The sequence below is a fragment of the Trichechus manatus genome, unplaced genomic scaffold (genome assembly GCF_000243295.1).
Source record: "Trichechus manatus latirostris isolate Lorelei unplaced genomic scaffold, TriManLat1.0 scaffold00134, whole genome shotgun sequence".
Lineage (NCBI taxonomy): Eukaryota > Metazoa > Chordata > Mammalia > Sirenia > Trichechidae > Trichechus > Trichechus manatus.
Window position 1 is genome coordinate 5622117 of NW_004444070.1, and position 27566 is coordinate 5649682.

Sequence of the window (27566 nt, forward strand, 5' to 3'; positions counted from 1 at the left end):
TAACCACTACACCATCAGGGATTCCATACATATATGCATTTATGTTTACACATACATAAATACATATACATGTATTTTGGTGTCATCACACCTCAGGCCTTTCTCCTGAGGCACTGTTTTCCTTTGAATGGCACTCACCTCAAATATCTCCCCTGCTTTTTATGATCTTTAGTGCTATGCAACTCAAAGATTCCTCCTAACATGGAGGGCCAGGTGTTATTCTTCATGAATTGCACCATTACAAGTTCACCAGATAACTTTTCTCCATCAAGGTTTCGAGAGACTGACTCAATAATTCCAGTTGAGATTCACAATATGAAATAAAAAGGAAAAGAATTATAAGGGGAAAAAGATTGTTGAGAATAAAGAAAAACTTAGTCACATTTTGCTGTTTCAGCAGTATAGCAATGGTTAAAAGCAAACTTTCTAGGAAAAACATCCATGATCACTGTCATGGACTGAATTCTATCCCTCCAAAATTCCTATCAACTTGGCTAGGCCACGATTCCCAATATTGTGTTGCTGTCCTCATTTTTTGTGATCTGATGTAATTACGTGTTGTAAATCCTAGCCTAATGCCTGTGGTTATGCTCCCCTTTGGGGGTGAGTTGTCCATTATGTTAACGAAGCATGATTAGGTTATGTTAATGAGGATTAAGTTGGAATGCACCACTGCTGCTTGAGTCACACATTTTTTCTCACATGAGATAAAAGGAGAGAGAAGCAAGCAGGGTGGGGGCAGTCTGACTACTACCAAGAAAGAAGAGCTGGAAGCACAGCGTGTCCTTTAGGCCCCAGATCCCTGTGCTGAGAAGCACCTATACCCAGGGGAAGACTGAAGCCAAGACACATGGAGATCTCCAAGTAATGGTGGTCATACAGATGTTGAAAGAAAACGAAGATCTTTCCCCACAGTCGACAGAAAGAGAAAGCCTTCCCCTAGAGCTGGTGGCCTGAATTTGGACTTTTAGCCTTCTAAAATGTGACAGAATGAATTTGTTAAAGCCATCACCTGTGGTATTTCTGTTACAGTGGCACTAGATAACTAACATAAGGACTGAGACTGATGGTAACATAAAGAGGCATAAATAGGATGGCTAAGTAGAAAGATATTGGACACAATACACTTGGAAAGGATTGCTACACTCAGAAAATTAAGCTGAGGTAAGTAGGAAGTTGTATCCTCAACCCAAAAGATACTTTTCCTAGCTGACTCAAATGCAACTCACTCCATGCAAGGCTGGTCTTTCCAAAAATTCTTGCTTTCCTCGTCCTTCCAGACACGGTGGCCCTGGATGAATCCTAACTCCACTGTGCTCAGATGTTTTCCTTGCTTTTCTGGGAAAACAAATGTGTATAGCTGACATGGTGCTCAAGGAGAAATGCCTATCACGAGGAAGGAAAATGAAGAGCAGTGAACATTTCCTTGACACTGAGTCAATACTTTCCTCTTCAGGGTCTCTGAAGATGGACAGATGGGAGTTTATCTGCAGCAAAATAATCATGTCAAACTTGTAATAAATACAGTAAAACTCTCTACAAAGCACAAATCCCTCAGTGCCCCAGAGTGACCCCTGACGTAACGCTTATACTTACAGCACTTAAAGAGCCTCAAGGCATTTAATCACAAGAGAAATGAATACTCACTTTAATACATAGAGCTTTATGTTCATGGGGAAGGTAGGATGTCAGGATCTGTGAGCTCCACAGACCAAGGAACCGTGCCTCCTTCATTTAACAATTTATTCTCATTCCTCAGCCCAAATACTGGAGCAAAATCAATGAGTAAAATATTATTGTTCACTGAAGGAAAAAAAAAAAGTTCATTCTTACCAATTGCGGCCAGGCTTCTGAAGGTTTCCCTCATCACATCTCTGTAGAGTTTCTTCTGAGCAAGATCCAGCAAAGCCCACTCTCCCTGGCTAAAGACCACAGCCACATCTTCAAAGACCACTGTGTCCTAAAACATTCAATACACTCTGGATCAGCAAAGTATCACACACTGCAATTTGTATAACAACAATGGGTGAGGCTGACAGTCCCGGGGAACTGTGAATTCTTAGAGATTTGACACAAGGTTCTGTATTCTACCAAGGGCTACTCTAGAGTATAGCCATCAGCCTCGTTACTTCACTGACTACACTCACTTCCTCACTGACTGCATCCTGTCTCCCACTTCCAACACAATGAAATAATCTCTCCACACTTTGTGACTAATTGCAGTCTTACTCCTCTCTATGGTCTAGAACAGTTAGCAAACAGCAGAAATTAGAGAAACGCCCTCATTCAGATAATCACTTCCTTGTGAACAAACAATTACACCTCTTTCCATAAATCCCACCAGAACACTCAACAACACATAAAGCAAAGGTGTTAGTAATTGGGAAACACTGCAGAATGGCAGTTTTTCCTTTTGCCCCTCACAGCCATGGGAGGACCAAGGTCCCACACAAACAAACTGGTAACCCAAGGCCCTCAGCTGATTATATTTTCTTGAACTCTAGGAGATCAGGAAGTGACAGGTCTATCTGCTGAAAAAAGAACAATTCTTTGGAGAAATATGAATTTTTGCATGTCAGTCACCTATTTTTCAAAAATTCAGTTGTTCTATCATCCTATCTGTCCCTTTCATACAGACAGGCAAAGATAACTGAAGTTAAAAACAGCTCAGGTGAGACAGGAAACATGATAATCCAGATTTCCCCACAATTCTAGGATTTCGAGACCTGACGCAACTCTACACCAATTACATATTAGTGACTGCTCCCCTCAACAAACATAAATCATACCCCCTCACACACACTGTCATGTTATCAGATGACAAAGAGCATTACCTCTGCAGAAACAAGAACAGCATGCTCTTGTGTTGACAGAGAAGAGGTTACAATTCCCATCTCGTAATGACTGCACAACACGATAATTGGTTTGACCAAGTTATACGTGTAAACATTACTAAGTTAATAAATGATTTCTTATATACAATTTTTACCTCAAAAAAAATTAATTTTGTAAGTAAGTTGAAGTGCAGACGGTTTACCTGTTAAATTGCCACGGAGCCTAGGAAACAGAGACTTACACACCAGTCCTCTAGATGCTCCATTCCAAAGTTCCCTCACGTTTGCCGCCCCTAGAAGGCAAACTATGACTACCTGAACCCTGACCACTGGAATCCCCTGGTCAGTAAGAGTGACCTGTGAAAATAGCACCAATCCATTGGCTTCCTCACGGAGTAAGAAAAGGCCGCTAAATACTCCTGTATCGCTGTCTTAGTTATCTAGTGCTACTGTAACAGGAATACCACAAGTGGATGACTTCAACAGGAGTTTATTTTCTCACAGTTTGGTAGGCTAGAAGTCCAAATTCAAGTGCCAGATCCAGGGGAAAGGCTTTCTCTGTCGGCTCTGGAGGAAGGTCTTTGTCATCAATCTTCCCCGGACTAGGAGCTTCTTAGTGCAGGGACCTCCAGTTCTTGGGAACCTGGTCATCTTCCTGGCCATCACCTTGGACTGCCATCTCCACATGCCTGTGTACTTCTCCAATCTGTCCTTTTCTGACACGTGTTTCACCCGTCGTAGTCTCAAAGATGCTGCTGAACATCCACATGCAGAACAGTCATTACCTATGCAGGCTACATCATGCACATGAGCTTTTTCACAATTTTTGGACTTTTAGACTATTTGCTTCTGATTGCAATGGCCTATGACTGCTTTGAGGCTAAGTGTCACCCATTGCACTACACGCTCTTCATGAACCACAGGTTTATCAGCATGCTGGGGGCCCTTCAAGGTAGTTTGACTGTGTTGCCACCTCCTTTCTGCATAGTCATTGAAATCCCACACTCTTTCTGAGAACTCCCTGAGATCTTCAACCTTGCCTATTTCAACACCTTCATCAGTAACATTGTGTTATATATTGTAAAAGGTGTCATGGACTCTTTACTCTCACTGAAATTCTTTTCTCATGTGCACAAATTGTTTCTATAATGAGCATCTCAAGAGAACAAGGGAAGTGTCTTAGTTATACTGTACTGCTGTTAACAGAAATACCACAAGTGGGTACCTTTAACAAACAGGAATTTATTTTCTCACACTTTAGCGGGCTAGAGGTTCAAATTCAGGGCTCGGGCTCTGGGAGAAAGTCCTTGTCTCTTCTCAGCTTCTGTTTCTCGGTTCTGTGGTGATCTTCATGTGGAGTGGCATCTTCCACTGTCTATTCTTGCTTGCTCAATCTGCTCAAGAGATTGACTTAAGCAAGTAAAGTTCTCCGAGATTTCAAAATGATTAATACTGCCTCATTAACATAACAAAAACATTCCACTCTGTGATGGTTAGGATTGTGTGTCAACTTGGCTGGGCCATGATTCTCAGTGTTTTGGCAGTCATGTAATGTGATCACTTCCCTGCTGAAATGTGATATGTGATCACACTCATGATGAAATCTGCTGTGAGTAGCCAATCAGTTGAAAAGTAGTTTCCTTGGGTGTGTGGCCTGAATCCAAATATAAGCAGATGTTTGGGCAAGGCTCTAGGGCTTCTGCTCACTCTGGATCCTACAGCTGGCTTCTGTTCATCTGACCTCCAGTTCTTGGGACTTGAGCTAGCAGAGTACCTGCAGTCTTGCCTGCCAATCTTGGGATTCGTCAGTCCTCACAGCCTGTGAGCAAGAGCCCTGCTCTCCGACCTACCGATCTTGGGTTCGCCAGCCCCTACAGCTACGTGAATCAGGAGAAGCCTCTATCCTGATCCACGGACATGGGATGTTCCAACCTCTACAACAGCGTGAGCATTTTCTTGATATAAATCTCTCTATGTACACATACTTATATGCTTTACTGGTGTTACTTCTCTACAGAACCCAGCCTAAGACACACTCCCAAGTGCGATTATAAGCACAGGTATAAGAATTATGATTTCCAAGACATTATTTTGGGAAACACAGTTCAATCCATAACATTCTACCCTCTAGCACCCCCAAATTCATGTCCTTGCCACGTGCAAAACACATTCACCCCTTCACACATCCCAAAAGTTTTAAGTAAACTCTAAGTCTGAAATCTCATCTTCTGAATAATCTAAATCAAATATGGGTAGGACTTCAGGCATATTCCATCCTGGAGAAAAATTCCTCTTCATCTGTGAACTTATCAAATCTAGAATATGAGTTATCTGATTCCAAAGCACAATGGTTGAATGGGCACAAAGTAGACATTTTCATTACAAATGGGAAAAACTGGAGGGGAAGGAGGGATAACGAGCATCAAACAAGTCCAAAACCCAATAGAACCAATTTCGTTAGTTCTCAAGTCTTGAAAATAATCTCTTCTCTGAGACCATCTGGGCAAAGGCCCTGCCCTCCAGACTCTGGATGTTGGCCATGCTTTCAGGATTCTGGGTGGAAGCCCCTCTGCCCTGGGCTTCAGCCCCACCCTCTAACCCCACTGGGACTCTGACTCTGCTGCCTTGGTCTCAGGCAGCCCCATTCTCCTAGTCGTTCTGAGTCGCGGCCCGGCAGGTGCCTTTCTTCTACCTCTGAGCACGGCAACCCCGCCCCCTCAGCTTTGGGCAGCAGTCCCATTCCCCTGGCACACTTGAATGGCAGCCCCACATTCCAGAACTGAGTTGGTGGAGATCTAACTCTTTGAAACCTAAGAGGCTATGACTCTACCCTTTGAAACCAAGTCATCCCTGCTTATAGTGTTCCTTTCAACAACAGCTGTGATCTCCCAGCTGCTCCATGAATTGTCCTTTTCTTGGAAGACAACACATGTAACACCTTTGACCTATTTCCTGTCTATAGAATTCCAAGACGTAGACCGCTTTTCTTCTTTTCATCCTATCTCTGTCCCCTTCAGTCTAAGCTGATGGGTTTTCTGCTGCGGTTGTTAGATCCATCAGCCATAAGCTTAATCTCTTTAACAAAAGACTGAGGTACCGAGACCTTGGTGAGAGTTTTAGGGCACACATCCTTCTTTTGTGTACAACAGAATTATGTACATCTTTAAGTTCTGTTTTCATTTTTCATAATTCATTTTAAAGTCCATCTCTTTCCTCTCACATTTTACTTTAATAAGCAACAAGAAACCATGTGGCCCCTTTAAGATCTTGCTTAAAAATCTCCACAGCCAGATATCCAACTTTTATCACTTACAAGATCTACCTTCCAACAAACATTTGAACATAATTCAGACAAGCTCTTTGCCACTGCACAAAAAGAATCATCCCTCCTGCATTATCCAATCACATGTTCATAACTTCCTTTTAAAACCTCACCAGAAAAACATTTAATGTCCACGTGTCTAGCAACTTTCTGTTGGTTGTGCAGTATGTATTCTCTAAGGTAATACTTTCTTAGTGGCTCTCTTCACTTCTTTCTGAGCCCTCACCAGAACTGCCTTTGATGTCTCTTCAAGGAAATCTAGGCTTTTGCTATTATGCACCTTAAAACTCTTCCAGCCTCCACCTATTACCAATTCCAAAACCACTTTCTCATTTTAGGTGTTTTTTAGAGCAGCACCCCAATCTCTGATACCATATTCTCTCTTAGTTATCTATGGTTGCTCTAAAAGAAATACCACAAGTGAGAGGCTTTAACAAACAGTAATTCATTTTCTCAAAGTTTAGCAGGCAAGTTCAAATTCAGGGCTCAGGTTCGGGGAAGGCTTTCTCTCTCTGTCGACTCTGGGGGAAGGGCCTTGTCTTTTCTCAGCTTCTGTTTCTCAGTTGATCTTCATATGGAGCATCATCTACCTTCCTCCATCTCTGCTTGCTTGCTCAGTCTTCTCTTTTTATATGTCATATCTTACACTAATACCTCCTTTCTAACATAACAAAGAAAATCCACTCCCAGACAGGATTATATCCACAGGTATAGGGGTTACTATTTATAACAGATATTTTGGGGTGATACAATTCAATCCTTAACAGTAACTATAGAGTACTTTCTATGCGTGGGTCTCACCTCTCAGTTGTCTCCTTGGTCTAAGGAGCCTGCCTCGGTGTCTTTGTCAAGTCTACATCCATGTATGCCTGTTGGGCAGCGATTTTTGCCTTGGTCCTGTACACCGTGGTCGTTCCCATGATGAACCCCTTCATCTACAGCTTGGGAAACAAAGACATGATGGAGCCCTGCATAAGCTTCTCTGCAGTGAATCTTCTTCCCAGTGACAGTACCAATACCCTGTGCTGGACAAGTGTGTCCAAGGGCAATGGAACAGAGCACTTAATAGTGTGAACTCAAGTTTTCCTTTCTGGGTTGAAATCTTGATGCCACCCTAGTAGACACTGACTCTGAGAAAAATGCTCACCTTCCCTCTGCCTCCATTTCCTCATCTGTGAGAGACTAGGACAGGTGCCTCATAAGGCTGATGTAAGAATTAAATGAACAAATATTATAAAGCACCAGCACAAGAAATGTCACATGTCAAGTACCAAGTAAATGTTGGCTGTTCTTATCTAAGAGAGATGTTTTTACAATGTCCTTGGGTTTTACCCCATATTATTAAACCAGTTTCTCTCCCTGTGCCTTGGCCCCCAATAGGGCTAAGTGCCCCAGGATGAACGTATGCATATAGGATGTTTAGCAGCATTCTTTGCCTCTAAAACTCTAGACACTACTAGCACATGGCTCCCTCCCACTTGTGACTATAAAAATGTCTCCAGATATTGCCAGACATCCTCTGAGGTAGAAAATGCCCAAATGAGAATCACTTATGTAAGGGAGCGTTTTCCAAAAAGAAAGAAAAATTTAAAAAGGCTAAAAGAAATGAAATGGGAGCTGTATCTCTGTACCGTTTGGGAATCTTGGGGAATATGGTCAGAGTCTGGCTCTATATTAAAACAGGACTTCTGTAACATAGATGGAAGGTCTGTGCAGGCTGGGGAACTCAAGAGGCCATTCGGCTTTCATCTCGGCCCCCTTGGATTTCCAGAGGCCCCATGAGGAAGTAGGAAGAGCCCAGAGTCCACATATTGGAAATGTCCCCTGATGTGAGGGGTAAGGTGATGCTATCCAGTATCTGGTATAGACAGCCTATGCCAAGGAGCAGATGAAGGATTCATTGTGATGAAGAAGGTTCTTGGGGATTGGAAGGGGCTAAAAAAAAAAAAAAACCCCAAACCCGTTGCCGGCGAGTCAATTCCGACTCATAGTGACCCTACAGGACAGAGTAGAACCGCCCCATAGAGTTTTCAAGGGGCGCCTTGTTGGATTCGAATTGCCAGCCTTTTGGTTAGCAGCTGTACCTCTTAACCACTATGCCATCAGGGTTTTTGGAAGGGGCTAAGGCACGGCTAAATCAGCAAGAGAGGACCACAGGGTCTGGTACAGGCCAAGAGAACATAGCAAACATTCATGCTCAGACTTTGGTAGTGGCTGCCAGTGGAAGGCCCAATCACAGTGCCAATCGCTGACAGTTCAGGTGACTGTCCAGTGACCTCCATTTTCCTGTTTCTGCCATTATAATAAGCGTATGGCAGTGAGCTGAAATCCAGAAGACTGAGGTTTTTAATATCTGATACAAAAGTCTACTCTCTTCCTCAATGTGTGGGATATCCTAGCAAAGGATTCTCTTGTTTTGGCACATTTGAATCAACTCCTCCCCAAAAACGTTTTGTGGACTGTCTTAAGCATATACACACACATATATTTATCTCAAAAAAATGGGTCATGCAGTTGTAGAGGCTAAGTCCCTGGTACGTTGTTGGTTAGGTGTCAAGCTGGAAGCTTCTCCTGACTCACGTAGCTGCAGGGGCTGACGAACCCAAGACTGGCAGTTCAGACGGCAGACTGTTGGCTCACAGACTGCGGAGACTGACAATTCCCAAGATCAGCAGGCAATATGGCAGGCTGCTGGCTCAAGTACAAGAACCAATAGTCAGATGATGACAAGGCAGATGCAGGATCCACAGCAAGCAAATGAGTTTTGCCAGAACATTTGTGTATATATACACATATATATACTGGATGCAGGTCACACCCCTGAGGAAACCCCTCTTAAAACTGACTGGCTAATCACATCAGATTACATCATGGAGAATAACTATATCATTACAGAATTTCCAAACTACATCATTACATAGCTTCCTAACCACTGAGAATCATGGCCTACCCAAGTTGAAACACAACCTTAAGCATCACAGTCCATCAGTCCACAGTCCATCACAGGCGTAACCCATGCTTCAGCAAACCAACCAAATAAACTATTAGATCCTTTCCTAAGCTCTCAAGCTGAAACACTGAATGAAGAGTCTCTGCTTAGTGCACTCATATCAATAAACTCAGACTGATCCAACTTTATGTTCCTGGAACCATTATCCCACATCCTTAATAGCCAGCCATTCCCATACATATTTCTCAGGTTTGTACATATTAGAAAAGTCAAGCAGTTCTTTTGGAGTGCTGTGTACCTCCTCCTGAGTCACATTTTGTACTTCACCTTTTGTGGATCTCTGGGACATAAGTCTAATTATAGATACAGAAGCAAAAATGGGTAGTGGCAGTGGGTCCTGGGAACATTCAGCAATGACTTGTAAGGGATCTACCTCAGGTGATGCCCAAGGCAGTGACTCAGACGCTGCCCCAGGCGATATCTCAAAGACTACAAGAACAGCTGGGTTAATCTCATCAGATGGGGGTGGAAGGGATAATGGTTTTACTGGGGAGGGTGGCTTAGCAGACAAAGATGGAGTGATCGCTTCAAATGGGACTAAGAGGACTGGTTTTGTTGGCAGGAGTGATTCAATGGAATTTAGGGGCTCAATGTTGCCTGCTTCCTGATTATCTGCCCATATGTCCCCATCCTAAGTTTCAGGATTTCATTTCTTCCCAATCGATACCCTCAATTTAACTTCAGACACTATTCAATGTTGGGAATTCAACTGGCAGTGTAATTCAACCACTCTTATGGTAAGACACTGGGTTTGGTTTTTGGCAGTATCAGCTCTGTTACTACAAAAAAATAAGGCTTTCTTTCAGGGCAAAAGTAGCAACTTTGAGGTGTTTTATGCGGCACTTGAGCTCTGACTCTGAAGCCCTGAGCTCATCTCTTTCATCACTTTGTCTAGTTAAAGTAGGAATTTACTGATACTTCTCATTCTGAAAGAATTGTAGAAAAGTATCAAACATACAATCAGAGTCTCACTTCTCACCAATACTTGATCTATTGGTGGTGATACGTTGCATATTAATATTACCACCTCACGCCAAGGATTAGCAGTGGCCTCTTTACTACAGGAGGCAGAGTCAGCAGAGCCTTTAAGACTAGTCAGACTTGAGAACCAATTTCGAAAACTCATCATTACAATTTTTTCTCTCTAGAACGACTCTCGGTACCAAATGACTTAGGCTGGGATCTCTAGGGAAGCAAAACCTGTAAAGTGTATATATACAAATTTATCTCAAGGAAAAGGCTCACATGGTTGTGGAGGCTGGCAAGTCCAAATACATGGGTCAGGTGTCAGGCTGGAGGCTTTTCCTGACTCATGTAGCTGCAGGGGCTGACGAACCCAAGATTAGGAAGACGGGAGGCAGCTGCCTCACAGGCTGTGGAGGCTGACGATCCCAAGATTGGAAGGTAACAGGGCAGGCCACTGGCTCACAGGCTCCAGAGGCTGAGGAATCCCAACATCAGCAAGCAATACAGCAGGCTGTTGGCTCAAGTCCCAAAACCAGAGGTCAGATGATGATGAGCCGCATGTAGGATCCAGAGCAAGTAAGCAAGTTTTGCCAGAACATCCACACAAATATAAATATACACACACACGTATATATATATTTGATGGAGGTCACATTCCAAGGAAACTCCCCTTACGACTAATTGGCTGATCACATCAGATCACATCATGAGGATGACTACATCATTACATAACTGCCAAATTAAATCACTACATAACTGCCAAATTAAATCACTACATCACTACCAAACTACATCATTAATTACTTAACTGCCAAACTACATCATTACATAACTGCCAAACCACTGAGAATCATGGCCCAGCCAAGGTGACAACCTTAACCATCACATGCACCTTCCTGCCCATTGTGTTGCCCAAAAAAAAACAGTTCTACTCCCAGGCTCTTTCAATTTCTACATCAGTCATTCCAGTTATTAGATTTACAGCACCATACTTGTGGTAGCCACTCTCCAAGATGGCCCTCAGCGATCCCTACCGCCTGGTAATCATGTCCCTTTGCAGTCTTCTCCCATACTGAATAGGGCTGAACTGTGACACCAATACAATTGTGCAGACACATCAGAATGTAGCTTCCAAAGCTAGTGCATAACAGATATTACAGCTTCCCTTTGCTCTCTCTTGCACTGCTCACCCTGAGAAGCTAGCCACCATATCGTGAGGACACTCACATGGTGAGAAACTGAGGCCTCCTGCCAACAGCCAGAAACAGATCCTCCAGCCCCAGTGAAGTTTTCAGATGACTGCAGCACTGGCCAGCATTCCCAGAGACCTCAAATCAGAACTTCCAGCTAAGTCACTCCTGCATTCCTGACCTGCAGAAACTATGTGAGATAACAAATGTCGGTGAATGTTTTAAACCACTTAGTTTGGGGCCAATTTTTTTAAGGAGCAAGGAAAAAAAAAAAACCAAACCCACTGCTGTTGAGTTGATTTTGACTCATAGAGACCCTATAGGACAGAGGAGAACTGCCTCATAGAGTTTCCAAGGAGCACCTGGTGGATTTGAACTGCTGACCTTTTGGTTAGCAGCTGTAGCGCTTAACCCCTACGCCACCAGGGTTTCCCAATTATAAAGCAAGAGAAACCTAATAATGACATGTAATTCTCAAAATCATCTTTGTCCACAAATAATATATTATTGTATCTTTTTCAGACTGTTGTTGCTGTTAGTTGCCACTGAGTTGACTTCAACTCACAGTGACCCCATGTTGGAGTAGGCCTGCCCCACGGGGTTTTCTGGGCTGCAGTCTTTATGGAAGCAGATCGCCGGGTCTTTGGCCTGCAGAGCCGCTGGCTGAGTTAAAACTGCTAACATTTACTTTTTGGTTAGCAGCCGACACTTTAACTGTTTGTGCCATCAGGGCTCCTCTTTTCTAGACTAAATCTACTAAACATTGAAGGGATATTTGAATCCTAGGATACAAATCTTTCATTCCAAGTTTGCTCAGATGCTTTGCAAGGAAAACAGATGAGGACAACGTGGTCTTCTCCACTTTGAACTGCCTCCCTCTCTCACTGCCCTTCATAGGTACACAGGTGCACTCCCGTGTCAAGGACCTTCTACCTGCAATTCTTAAATATGAGCAGGCACAAAGTGGTCTTCTAATAAATGGAGTACACACCTGGAAACAAGGTTAGATAAATGTGCTCACTTAATATAGCCTGGAATTTGAAAGACCTCAGCTCGCCTATGGGAGAAACACCATAAAAATTCCCCACTATGGAACAATGCAAAGGGTTTCTTGGTGAGAACACTGCCTTCTGTCATTGAGCATTAAAGGAAGACCAGGACGGTCTCTCTAGCATGAAGAATTGAAAACCTATAAATTCTCATGGAAGCTATTTTAGAGTACTGGAGTGAAAGGTCCCTCAGCTTCTAAGCAGTTATCAGTGAGAAAAATGGTTCCCAGGCTCCCCTCATCACTCAGTCCCCAGGAAATCTCCCTGGTGTCATTAACTGCAACTATACTATATTTCTGTGATGCATGAATTATGTTGAGTATACAACAGTTCTTAAACTGCAATCCTCAAGACTGAAAACTATGCCGTAAACAAGGTCTAGTAATGTAAAATCAGTCTGTGATAAACTCATAGACCACTATAAAACCTATGACTGCATGGATTTTTAGCAACCACATAACATTCATGTTAACTTTGGAGTCAATTATGACTCTCGGATATCTTCCACATAAGCAAATGGCAAGATGGAATCTGGGAAGTGGAAAATTTGGGTTTGGGAAGCCCATACCAGACGCGGCAGCAGAGTATGGGTAACGCGAGAAGGAAGCAGAGCTGCCCAGTGGTAACTGTAGCGTGACTGTGCAAGTGCTGAGAAAGGAAGTGGCGCTGAGCGGGGGAGCACAGACTTCACGACACGCTGTCCGACCAAGAAGAAACCAATGGACACCGAGGCCGCTGTCCGACCAAGAAGAAACCAATGGTCACCGAGGGACATCGAGCCTGAGTCAGGGCAAAGTTAGAAGAAAACTTCCTGGTGTGGAGCCATGAGGCCTCTGAGGGACGCCAGGAAACAAAAAGTGTGCCTGAGCCAGGAGCCTGGGGAAAGGAGCCTAGCTAAGTCAAGACGACAGAAGGTGAGGACCACGGGAAGGAAATGTATGCCAACCGAGGAAGACTGAGCTCTTAGGGACTCTGGACTTTTGAACCAAGTGAGGACCAACTGAAAGCCCCGGGAAACCTGAGGAAAGGACGTGCACTCAACCTCCAGGATCACCACTGAGCCAGGGGAAAGGGGAAACGCTTCCCCAGGGGAGACCCCATCAAGGTGCCTGCTGGGTTGGGGGCCAGTTCCGGGAGTACAGTGAGGGGGGCGAGGGGCGCGGGACACGGGGGCACTCATTCCTTCAACTGAGTGAAGGCATCACTGGCCTCACCCTAGTCCCAGAACTGGCCTAGGACCACCCCAGAGCTGAATGGAAACCAGGGAGAATGGAGGAGGGATGGGTTTGCTTCCAGGCTGCGCAGAACCAAGGACACCAGAGGGAAAAGACACAGACTGAACCACTGGGAAATGACAAAGGACCACAAGGAGAATAGGCTCACCTGGGCTGCCTGGAACCAGAGAGAATGCACACCTGGGCTCGTGGGCTTGGCATAATTCACTCATGATGTGGATCCGTGGAGAAACCAGTCCTTCACACAGCTGGGCACCTTCAGGCCAAAGCCACAGCTGACAGGACCACAGGCAGGCAGAGCCCAAAGAGAGGTGAGGACAAGGGGCCAGGCTGGCGTGCCTGGTCCCTCTGACCTAAGTGTCTCCATCCTGCAAAAGGGTCATTGGCAGGTAGAGAGGGGCCACAGTGGCATCTGGCAGGGGTCCCTCCACGTGGGAACATAAGAATGATAAAAGCAGTTGGCTGTGAGCAAAAGTAGGTGCCATTCTTCACCTCTCCTTGTGTCTGTATCCACTCTGTACTACGTGACCACTCTCTGTGATCAGACGGCAAACTACCGTGGCCTACTGATTTGCTTAGAGTCCCTGAGTGGTATCAACAGCTAACTCACTCTGCCGCTGACCTGTAGGGTCGGCAGTTCAAGTTCACCCAAAGGCACCTGAGATGAAAAGTTTGTCAATGTGCTTTCAAAACATCAGCCACTGAAAACATAATTGTACACAGTTCTACTCTGTCACACAGGGAGGTGCCATGAATCGGATTCAACAGGGTACCTGCTTTTTAGAGTGACTGCTTTGCTTTGGACAATAGGAAAAATTAGTGTGTGCAGATTCTCTACTGGGCCTCAAAAAACACTGCATGCCTCCTGTCACTCTGGGTACCTGCTCCGCCATGTGAACAGCCTGGGCTGCTGCTGAAAGAATAGACACCTTATGAAGCAGAACTCAGTCATCTTATACAGGGCCATCCTAGACCAGCCAGCATCCAGCCAAGCCTGAGCTCATGAGAACCCAGCCTGGAGGAGCGGCTGCCTTCTGGACCCACAGCTGATGCAGAGGCATGCGGGGGCCAGTCAAGACCAGAAGCCTGCCCCGCTGACCCAGAAATAAGGGCTTGTTGTTTTAAATTCCTGAGTATTTACACAGCCATAGCAAACTCATGCAGGCAGTTTATCTAACAACAGTGCCATGGATTGAACTGTGGTCCCCCCAAAATGTGTGTCAACTTGGTCAGGCCATGATTCCCAGTATTGTGTGGTTGTCCTCCATTTTGTGATTGTAATTTTGTGTTAAAGAGAATTAGGGTGGGATTGTAACACCCTTACTCAGGTCACATCCCTGATCCAGTGTAAAGGGAGTTTCTCTAGGTGTGGCCGGAACGACCTTTTATTTTTCAGGACGTAAAAAGGAAGGGGAAGCAAATAGAAAGTGGGGGACCTCATACTACCAAGGAAGCAGTGCCGGGAGCAGAGTGCTTCCTTTGGACCCGGGGTCCCTGCTCAGAGAAGCTCCTAGTCCGGAGGAAGATAGATGAGAAGGAGACAGAGAGAGAAAGCCTTCCCCTGGAGCTGACGCCCTGAATTTAGACTTTTAGCTCACTAGACCGTGAGAGAATAAATTTCTCTTTGTTAAAAGCCATCCACTTGCGTTTCTGTTAGAGCAGCACCAGATGACTAAGATAGGCACTTACCCAGCTGTAAAGAGAAAATGAACCCCTGAATTTTTCAATAAAAATTCGGTAACAGACAGAACTGGTAGGGACTACAAAAGAACTTCGTATAACTAGTCCCAATAAAGCATACAGATTTAGTAAACCAAAATAATCAAACCCACTGCCATCAACTCGACTCCGACTCATGGCAACCCCACGTTTCCAGTGCAGAACTGCTCCATAGTTTTATCGGCTATACTCTTTATGGAAGCAGATCACTTTCCTTGGTGCTGCTGGGTGGGTTTGAACTGCCAAGCTTTATGTTAGCAGTAGAGTGAAATCGTACTATTAGCTGTTCAAGAAAAAGAAGACAATCCCTATGTGCTACGTGGAATGATTTCCAAGACACAGTTGAGTGAAAAAAACTAGAAAGCAAGGTGTAAAAAAAAAAGGTACAATAATCTATTTGTGTAGAAAAGGTCAATTGTGTTTGTATATCCACAGAATATCTCTGGATACATAAGAAAATGACGACAAGGATTCCCCTGGCAGGATGATTGAGGTCAAGAGTGAGAAAGAGACTTTTCATTGTGTACCCTGTACTATTTGAATATATATTTTTATCAGGGTATTTCCCTTTCCAAATACAAAACAACAATAATAGTAAAATACACAGAATATGAAACGACAATTCGAAGTTCACTTTTCTGCCTTACCCTGAAAAATTTTTTCTGTAAATATATATAAACAAAACATTTGCCAATTTAAGGTTTTTCATACATGTAATTTAGTGACATCAATTACACTAGGCATGCTGTGGCACCATCACCAGTATCTGCTGTCAAATTTTCCATCACCATAAACAGAAGAAACTCAATGCCTGCCATGAGTCTGAGTTGACTAAAAGACAACCTTTTTTTGTAAGTGGGGTAGGCTGGTATAGGGGAAGGCCAGGATGATGAAGAGTCTGACAGTCACATCGGCACCAGCCAAGGACACAGGACAGAGCCTGAGTGATGTAATCATCCTGGACCTTCTACTAGATGAGTCCCACTAACAGAAAGGAAGCTGCATGTGATTTGTTCTATTAATTTTACAGTGTCCTCTGTGATTTGCCTGCTCCCTATATCTGAATCTACTCTCTACATCAGGGGTCAACACACTACACAGCCCTAGGCCAAATCTGCCCAACAGCTGTATTTGTAAACAGCACGTCCTTGGAACGTGGCCACAGCCATTCATGGCCACACCATTCATGGCCGGACTGCCTACAGCTGCTTTCAAGCTACAACAGAGAGCTAACTCTTTGCAAAAGTAAATACCTGGCCTCCAAAGCCTAGAATGTTTACTATCTAGTCCTTTACGAAAGTGTTTGCTGAACCCTGCTCTAAGTCACTGTTCGGAACACATTTCATTTCTAAACTTTCTTCCTAGAGAGGAATGAATACCTCACCTGTGTATGTAGCTCAAAAACTATCGTTTATCAGTTGAAATATGTGAATGTGTTACCCCAGATACACACACCAAATGACTGGACCAGAGGGAATGTGTACCACAAAAACATTTTGTCAAAAGTGAGCCTTTCTTCCCCTCACCCTTCCACTTCTTCTAGAATCTGTCTGCAGGGTTCAAAACAGAAATGAGGAAGAGGATCAAGATGGCAGCACAGATAGTAGCATGCTGGCGATCCTCCACAACAATGACAAAGAAAACAAGTAAAAACCTGCAAAACCAGCGATGCAGGAACTCTAGATACTAAGCGAAGGATTGGAGGACCAGGCTGAGCACGAAATCACGCTAGAGTTGAAATGGGGACCACAGGAAGGTGGAGATTCGCAGACGGACCACACCCTACTTGCTGCCCAGCTCAATGTGGCCATTTTGAGATGAACACAGGCGGCAGCAGCTTTACTCATAATTACCAAAAGCCCATGACAGAATCAAAACAGAGGACTCAGGCTTAGCTAGTCTTGGAAGGAGCGACAAGGTGGGCTAAGTGTGTCCTGACTACAAAGACCTGAGAGAGAGAAGCGCAGCACAGACCTGAGTCCCAGGAATCCAAAGGAAATACAGCCAAAGTAAAGTGGTGTGGACTGGCCTGGGGGACCTCATGGGCAGAGGGCAGGAAGGATGGAGCATGCACCCATAGGGAGGGATGCAGGGTAGATACAACAGTGCAGGTGTGAACAGCGGCAGGAGGGCACCAAGAATAGGACCCAGGATAACTTAGGAGCCAAGGGACAGGGGCCCACTGGGAAACACCTAGCCCCCCCTCAACTGCCCTGTGAGAAGTCGCGCAATGTCTTGCCTTTGGCATAAGCACCACCCCAAGAGGCACAGCACCACTGCCATACATTAGATACACTCGTCTTTATATCAAGAGAGTCTAATCTACTTCTTCTTGAGTCTCCAGATAAGTCTTAGAAACAAAGAATGCTATTAATGTTTTAAAAGAAAAAGCTGTTTTAAAAATTAGAGGGATTTCATTTCTTTCAAGTTTGACGCTTCCTTTTGAAAAACATGTTTTGTCTCACCAAATACACAAACTTTGGTAGATTTCTTCACATATCTTACAAATTTATATATGTAAGTAAAGGGATATACATATATACATATCTATCCACCTATCTGTAAGAGCTCTTGTGGTGCAGAGCTTAAGAGCTTGGCTGCTAACCAAAAGGTTGTTGGTTCAAACCACCAGCCACTCCACGGGAGAAAGATGTAGCAGTCTGCTTCTGTAAAGATTACAGCCTTGGGAATGCTATGGAGCAGTTCTACTGTGTCCTATGAGTTGGTATCAACAACATACATCCATCTAGCTACCTATCTATACGCACAGCAATAAAGGTATAACTATAGATAAATATGCTAAATTTTAACAGAAGTTCAAAAACAAATTGAGACTCTTCCACATTCAGTAGTTTGGACCAAGTCTTCTAGTGAATACACTTCGTAAGACTAGATAAAATAAAATACATCTTCCTAAAAGTATAAAGAAATAAAATATCGAGGAACTGCTGGGCACAATTCAGAAAAACATGGAATAAGAGAGAACAGTGTTGTAAGGGAAAAACATCACAAATTAAAAAAGTTTTATTCAGCACGTATTCAAAAAGGCAAAAGGAAATGGACAGCCATGCTGCCAGAGCCATGTCTATCCAAGTTCAAGGAAATATCACAGAACAGACAAACGTGGGGAAACAGACAAGCATGCTGCCAGAGCCATGTCTGCCCGAGCCAAGGAAATAGAACAGACAAAAGTGGGAAAACGGACAAGCATGCTGCTACAACCATGTCTGCCCGAGTCCAAAGAATATTACAGAACAGGCAAGAACGGGAAAACGGACAAGCATGCTGCCACAGCCATGTCTGTCCAAGTCCAAAGACCATTACAGAATCATCAGTATATATTAACATTACAAATGGGCAAAACCATTGAAAGCTGCACCTTTTCATAGATTGGCTAGAAACCGAGATCCTACATTTTGAATTGTCTTTCTTAACAATCATTGATACAGGTTTCAGTAACAACAATCAGGAGGATCTTCGTTGGTCCGACAAATTTCTATTCGCTAAATGCGAATAGAAAAAGAGTAGAAAACCTTTTATGATCTGTTTGATTAGCTTTATGTGAAAGTTTCCCTAAAAGATATTTTCCAAGATTATCTTAGCTATTGTCTTTATACGTCAGGGCCCAGCTGATGTGTCCTTGTGAGTCCTTGGAGCCCAGCTCCAGCTGGGTCACATTCTTTATGCTCAAGGAGAAGGAATAATAACTCCAATATTATTTCCTAAATCAACAGTCAAGCATTTCAGATGAACTTTACCAACAGGAGGCTGGGTCAGTTATAAAACTATGGAAACAGTGTTCAGAGGTAGGAGCAGAAGTTGGAGGTCAGGCTTCCTGAAAGTGGGAGCCATTCAACATAACACAGGGACTACGTGGCCTGGCTGTGAGTCATTGAAATGGGAATATAGAGCTCCGAATGTTTTAAGGTTTCTGAGACTGGTCGTAACTCCAGACACCTGGCTTGGCAAAAAAAAACCTCTTTGGAAAAAGAAAAATTGTATCTTCAATTATGTCTTTTACTGAAACATCAAACATACTGACAGCCTCTGAGCCTTGACAACACATATACGAACTATCCTTGTTCTTCAGTATATTTTAAAAGCTGTTCAAAATAAGAAAACCTAAAGAATATAATGTGTACCACAGAACAAATTATCAGGCACACAGGGAATGAACCAGCACAGACAACAGAAACAGACACACAGACATAAAACACCAAACCACTCAAAAATTCTGTACTGAAACATATACTTACAAAATTTGAAAGGACAGATAAGCTTAGTATCATTCGATGCACAGCAGGAGATAGGTTTCATGAACTTAAAGACAGGTACAAAAAGAAAAAGAAAAAAGCAGAGCTACAAAAGTTGGAAAACGTTGAAAGAAAGAGAGAATTAACAACTCATGGTAAGGAAAATAGAGACAGGTTAAAGTGAGCAAACCTTTCTTCCCGTAATTCCCAGTTCTCGTTTGTGGAAAAAGTCTCCTTTCTCCAGGTTGTTTCTAGATTTTTAAAAATCTATTCAACACTTTCAATTTTGTTTCACATCCTTTGCATCTCTGATTCCAGGAATGAGGTCAGAATGCTCTCAATCCCTAGTACCATTTAGGGACTGACCTTCCTCCACTCTCATATAAAATCCCTTGTTCCTTTTACTATCTTTTAACTATACCAGCTTCTCTCCATCTTCATCACTGTTGCCTGCCCACCTCCCAGTCATTTACCGTACTGACTCATGACTTTGGAAACTAGCTTATCCTTACACTCTCTCCTAAATTCTGCATCACTTTTGGGGCTTCAGTGTCTACATGGATTTTTACTACTTTGGCCTCTAATTTCACTGACCTCATTACTGGGGGATTTCCACTCCATTCCACCCAGATAACCAATTCCATGGACCTTGGTCATCCGGAAGTGCTCTGTGCCTCTGAAATCAATGATTCTATAAAACATCCACTCGCCTACTGATAGCTTGACCTACATATACTTCTTCATTAAATTAAAATCTACAGTTGTGCTGTTCTTCTACCTCTTCCTTCTCAGGACACTACTGATCCTCCTCCTTTCAGACACCACAAACATAACGATGCTATATCGCCAATGATTTTCTGAAATCAAGATATGTTATCTCCCAGGAAATCCCATGAAGTGCTCCCTACTACACACCAGTGAACTCTGACTAAAAGATAAATCAAATTTATTGTGAATATGTTCTTCTTATGGAATTTCTGTTCAATTTTTAAAAATAATTTTTTTTCTAAATTAAAAACAGTAGAGTGTTTAAAATATTTCATAGAGTTATGAACTCAGCATCATTGTAGATCACGTGAGCTTGGTCTGTGTCCACAAAACTACACTGTTCTGAAACCAGTTTGATTAGTCTGACTATTATTTAATGACTGCATCCGAATCTTGAATGTTGCCTTTAACCGACAAGGACAATGTCCACAAAAAGCGTACAGAAAAAGCTGAGGGTGCAGAATGTCAAACTTTTACAGGTACAGAAATGGGGACATTGAGCCTAAAAAGTATAAGACATGGAGAATATATCAGAATGTTTCACGATTTTAAGAGTTCCATATGGAAAAGGGATTACATTTATTGTGTGCCCAGGATGCAGATGTAGGTTTGATGGGGGAGATCTCTAGATTAGGAAATTTCTAAAAATACATTTAAAGAACTAGAGACCCTACCATGTTGAATTACTTGGTTTTAGAAAATAAACATCAGCTATTCAACAATCTTCAGCCATGATAAGCACGGAGGATTCCACCACTGTCCTCCTACGATTCTCTTCATCTAAAAAGGTAGTTTTAAACTTTTACTTTCATCCAGGCTGGATCCGTATCTGTCTAGTGGTCCATGTCTCTGAAACTATTCTGGAACAGTGGTGCAGATGAGGGCACCTCATGTAAGAAGGAAACACACATTCTATTTCTGAGAAAGACCTCTAGCAGTTACCTGCAGGACCGCTCTTCTTTCATTCCACTTACCAGTCATCTGAAAATTCCATTTCATCATCTTTTTATTTTCACCCATCCCACATCCATTAAATGACTGCCTGCTCTGTGACAGCCCTGTTCTCTATGCTACTGACACAGAAGAATGTGACAAATCATAAGTAATCAGTTCACCCATCCATTCTTTGCTTCAAGTGTTTGAGGGCCTTCAGTGTGACAAGCACAGAGAGAAGCAGAGACAAACAAGCATAAGCTCTATCCCAAGACGCTCTATTTATAGGAAGTGAAACAGAGTATAACAAGTACTATACTAGGAGCCAAAGAAAACTACAAAGATATTACAGAGAAAGGGCAGTTGGAGTGATGATTGGGTTCCTAGAATTGGTAGCCTTACAGATGAGTCATGATGTAAAAACAAACAGAAAAAGGAAAGCATTTTAGACAGGTGAAGGACAAACATAGATGTTAAGCGTAATGATATACTTAGCTAATTTTAAAAACCAACTTTCTGCTGGCAGTAGGGCAGTGCCTAAAGGATATATGACGATAAATTCTTTGAAGCCTACTGTAATGATTAAAGGATATTTGCGGCCTAAGCCTGAGAAAGAGATTGCTGCTGGAAATGGGGACATGTGGGAATTAATTGGGTTTGTGGTTGAAGCCAAGAACACAGGTGGTTATAGCATCTTTTCAAAGAAACTTAAATATGGAGATAGTGAAAACACAGCTAGAAGAGGGTTCGTTAGGTTGGAGAGATTTGACACTCAGGGCAGTCAGGAGACAGGAGGTATTGAAAATGCCGGAGAGAGAGTAAATGATTCATGGTATGATGGCTCAGAAAACGGAGGGGACCCAGAGCTGATGGAGAGGGCCAAATTTTTTACTGAGACGCAGAGTATGGAGGTGTGGATGGGAGTTAAAGAAACTTTTGTAAGAAGAGGCAGTAAATTGAGGAAGTCTCTGCCTGATGGCCTCTAAATGTATTCGTTTGTCCATTCACTCACTAGCTAAAAATTATGACTCTTTTCTTCATACGTTTTCCAATCCTCACTAAAATACCACAAATCATGTAACGTAGTAGTTGAGACATCAGTTTTAGGGTCAGACGGAGCTTAATGGCTTCATCTACGTACCATCTATACCAAAAACACTAAAAAGATCATACCTCACAGACCATCTTCATCGTGTGGAAATCCCACATTCCTGTCCAGGCAGGCATCAGCTGCAAGTGTGGAAGTCTGAATGACTCCAACTTCTGATCTGCTGGCTAAAAGTCTGAGGGTTCCCTGTAGCCCCAAGAATACCAGCCTCGAGATCAGAGTTCCCTAGCCCCCTAAATTTTGGGCCTCATTTTGGTTCAATAATTCACTCAAATGACTTATGTATTTCACAAAAAGACCATCCTTATGATAACAGACTAAATATAACCAAAAAGGACACAAATGAAGAGATGCATGGGGTAAGGTCTAGGAGGGTCCCAGGGTAGAGCTGCTATGCCCCCAGGACATGCTATCCTCCATATGGATAGATGTTTCTCACCAACCAGGAAGCTCCCCTAAGCTTCCAACACTGGTGTTTGTATTGACCAGTCCGGAATGAAAGTAAATTGTGCCTCAGGAGGTTAGCATCAGGTCATTGGTGGTCTCTCTAATCTTACCCACCCTCACTCATTCACCTCAGCTGCAGTCCGACTCTCAGGAACCATGAACAAAGGCAAAATTGCTTTCTGTAAATGGTTCATCACCTCACACTTCGCAATTTTGAAACTACGTATATTTTAATATTCAGCAAGTACTGTATTACAGATAACAGACAAAAAAATAACACAAAAAGTAAGGCAAAATGGAAAATAAACGTCATGGTGTTGGACTGGAATCAGAAATGAGTATAATTTTGTGGTATCTTAATATATACAAGTACATATGTAGATACAAATACGTTTTTTCGTACATGTATACACCTCTTAATGTCCAGAACACGTTCAGCGAAATAGGACATGATGTGACTTCGGCGTTGTTCAAACGCTATATTATACATAGGGAAGAAGTGTGTAGAATAGTCACCAGTTGGGCTCAGGACCTGTACCACTGCTGCGCCAAAAGACTACACAAGAACTTTGGCTCCACCATCACAGCTCCTGTATGGTCGATGCCCAGTCTCCAAGTTGCACCTGGCCCCCGCCAGCCAGGCCACTGGGGCTCACACACGTCATCCAGCCAGCCGCGTCCTAACCCAGCCGTGCTGCCAGCTCCCTTCACTTCCTTCCTCCCTGCCTTTCTTGTCCCCCCGTGGGCTTTAAACTGTTCCAGCACTGTCTCCTCCACCTCCTCCTAAGCCGCATCCCCTGCTCCTCCTGCTACCACTGCAGCCCGTACCATGCAGCAGCTACTACAGCAAAAGTAGCTGTGACCTTGGGGCCCAGACATCACACGCAGAGCACATGGGCAAGGAGAACATGGTCCCTGCCTGAGGCAAACACAGTGGTACAGGCAGCCATAGATGGGTGCCAGGACCCCTCTCTTTGCTGCCCCAGAGCCATGGGAGACCTGGGACCCGGAGAGGTAGTGAGAAACTGATCAGGATCTTCCTACTTAGCAAAATACGTACACATCTAGTTCTTCGACTGGAATAATCTTATGGGACCACAAACATATATGCAGTTAACACGTTGCCAGCACAAATGTTAAGAAACACATACCTATACATTCACACATAAATATTTAACTCTTTGTAAACTGAGGACCCAACAGCAATAAGTATACCTGATACCGAGATATTTGTTTCTAAATATCATTATCTAATAAAAGGAACCAGTATTTCTTGGAGAAAAGTCTGGTTCCACTGCTCGAGCAGAAAAAAAGACAAAATGAGTCTTGAACAGTGGCAGAAATGGAGACATCACAAAAAAATATAGGTATCTACTTAACAAAGCTTCTAATAACCAAATGTGGAATATATTTTTTTAAAAAAAAGTCATATGGATTTGCCTATACGGGCGATCATAAGTTACTAACATCTGACTTATATACAACGCATAATCATGAACCCACCACCACAAAGCCTATTACCAATGAAGAGCCCCTCCTGCAAGAACTCAAGCCCCACATGCCTTGTCCACTGGTGATGCAGCGTCAGCCCGCTGCTCATTCTTACTGTTCGGAGCTGAGCGGAGGCTGGCGCCCCCTGCAAGGTCAGGTACAGAGCCATGCAGGGGTGAGAGGTCCATTGCCAGCACTCCCCCCACACACTATGGTGGGGGTTCACATGTGCAGTGCCTAAGAGGGCGGCCTCCCAATGAAGAGGCAATGGTTGTAATCACAAATGTGCACAACTTTGTGATGTGCATCAAAACACTGTTACTGTTATTAACGTAATACGTTAACACTGTCTTACTGTATCTGGAAGTGTTTCTTTAAAAAATTTTATGCACTATACACTATACTCGAAAAAACACTCAACTGACATTACATACAATCATACCTATCGCGATATATGTACAAATTCAACTTAAAAACATACTTAGAAAAGGAACGCCTTTGTAATCTGTGGACTGCCTATGCTATTATAAACAATTAAATAAAAAGGAGAAATGGAAAAGGTATTTTTTGCAGTATTCCCGATCAATAAACATAGAAGAAATGAAACAGAAAATGCCATTTGGTAAACACCAAAATAATAATAGCACTGAATAATTATATATGGATACTAAAATTAGTAACCCAAAGTACAATGAAAAACAGAACATTTGCGGTATCGCTACATGAGTTACTAATTGTAAAAGATAAAATAATTTACAAGAGGAGACAACAGAAAATAAAATATTCTTAACCAAATACACAACAAGTGTATTTAATTGTTCACAAAATAACATCAATAACAACGTTAAAAAATATAAAACCATACTTGCTCAAGGCTATTCCCTGCAGCCTTATTTGTAACAACAAAAACTTTAAGAAAGGTAGAATTTAGCTTGGACTGAGAAACTACCAAACACTGATGAGGACAACCCCACCGTTACAATGAAACTGTCATTTCTTCCAAAGGCACAAATTAGCTTTAATTATCCCTTCGAGTTAGTATTGATTTCCTACTTACTAAGAAACTTTGTTCTTTATTCATAGACTCAAAAATTTGTTGTTCGAAATGAGTAACAGTAACGATGAAACATTCCATTTTTAACATAAGAGTAATCAAACCATTTAGAGTTCTCATATGTGAAGTGAGGTGTGAGGAACAACTAAAGTCTTTCCACATCGCTTACATTCATAAAGCCTTTCTCCACTGTGAGTATGAGATCTGACTAAAGGCTTTCCACACTCCTTACATTCATAAGGCCTCTCTCCACTGTGAGTTTTTATACATGTTAAGGGTAGAGGAATAACTATAGGTTTTCTCACATTCCTCACACTCATAAGGTATCTCTCTACTGTGAGTTCTTTTACGCATAGTGAGGGCTGAAGAATAACTAAAGGCTCTTCCACATTTTTTACATTCATAAGGCTTCACTCTATCATAAGTTCTTATATGTGCATAGTGAGGGCTGAGGAATAACTAAAGGCTTTCCCACATTCTTTATATTCATAAGGTTTCTCCCCATTGTGAGTTCTTTTATGCATAGTGAGAGCTGCAGAACAACTAAAGGCTTTCCCACATTCCTTACACTCTTAAGGCCTCTGTCCACCGTTGAGTTCTTATATGGATAGTGAGGACTGAGGCCTAATTAAAGGCTTTCCCACATTACTTACATTCATAAGGTTTCTCTCCACTGTGAGTTCTTATGTGTAGTGAGGGATGAGGAACAATGAAAGGCTTTCCCGCATTCTTTACATTCATAAGTCCTCTCTCCACTGTGAGTTCTAATACGTACAGTGGATTCTGAGAAACTAAAGGTTTTCCCACATTCCTCACATTCATAAGGCTTATCTTCTTAGGAAATATTTTATGTAAAATGAGGGATAAAGGATTACAGGTTTTACAGCATTCTTTACATGCATGCTTATGACCTTTCACGTGTCCAAAAGGATAAGAAACTACAGAAATCTTTCCCACATTTGTTACAGTCACAGCGTTTCTCACCAGTCAATGTTGTCACAGGATTCTTAAGGGTTGACATACAAATGAAGTCCTTCCCACATACCTTACATTTATGGGGTTTCTTTCTATGAAGAATTCTCAAAGGAGAAGTTAGGTGAGAGGAAGAACTGCAGGATTCTCCACATTCCTTACACTGACACTGCATCTGGTGGAAGATCCGATATGATGGTTATATGATGAGTGAGCCATGAAGACTTTTCATTACTCTGAGCATTCAAAAGGATTTCAGGAAGATTTCTTTTGAGCCCAGTAAGATCTGGAGTCCAGCTGAAGGTTTTCCAACACTGAGCTCACTCATTACTTTCACAGAGGTTGTCTACTGTATGACTTCTGTTCAAAATAGGGAACACATGGTGTTGGAAATAAATTTGTTCCCATTTTCACCATTACCAAACACAGTGAACATGCATGGTTTTTGCCCTGACTTGTCTCATGTCTCCTATGTTAAATCATCTAGCAGAAATACCACCATTACCGTCACTGAATTTCTAAAATATTTGAGGCTTTTTAATAATTGTGCCCAAGTAAGGTATGTTTCAAATACTCTATATCTGACTCATGTATTTGAATATGCTTCTTATATTATGCAAATTCTCTAAACACATACATCTCCACCTATGTTTACATACATAAACTTGTGTGTGTACACCTTCTCCTCGTTAATCAATATGGGTAGGTTCCAAAGATCAGGTTGTTATGCAAAATTGGCATTATGCAAAACTGAACGATGACATTAGATCCAAAAATGAAGGATAACAACATTACATAACGGCCAAATTACATCATTACATAAAGGACAAACCAGTGAGAATCATGGTCCGGTCAAGTTGACATACAATCTTAACCATCACAACCAGCATTCCTTATGCCTCGCATCTCAACATTCATTACTGCCAAACATACGTCATTAATGCTCAAAATACTTGGACAGCAGATTTTTTTTACTACTGTCATAAATACAAAACGCTGGATAAAGAGATAGTCAAAAGTGAGAAGCTGTATCTATTATTATGTCAAGGCTTCGAAATGGACCTAAGAATTCAGGAATTGCCAACATAAACGAGGGTAGCATATACATTGCATAGAAACCAAATCTGTTGCCCATCCAATTTTAACATGAGTAGGAAACAAACAGCGGTGCCCTGCTCCAAGATGGCAGCCAACTACATCACTCTGAATGTGTAT

General features: G+C 42.6%; 1 pseudogene; it reads right to left on the reverse strand.

The window, feature by feature from the left end:
• On the reverse strand, positions 1 to 27289 carry LOC111822156 (zinc finger protein 699-like; annotated as a pseudogene).
• Between the last annotated feature and the right edge of the window lie 277 nt (positions 27290 to 27566).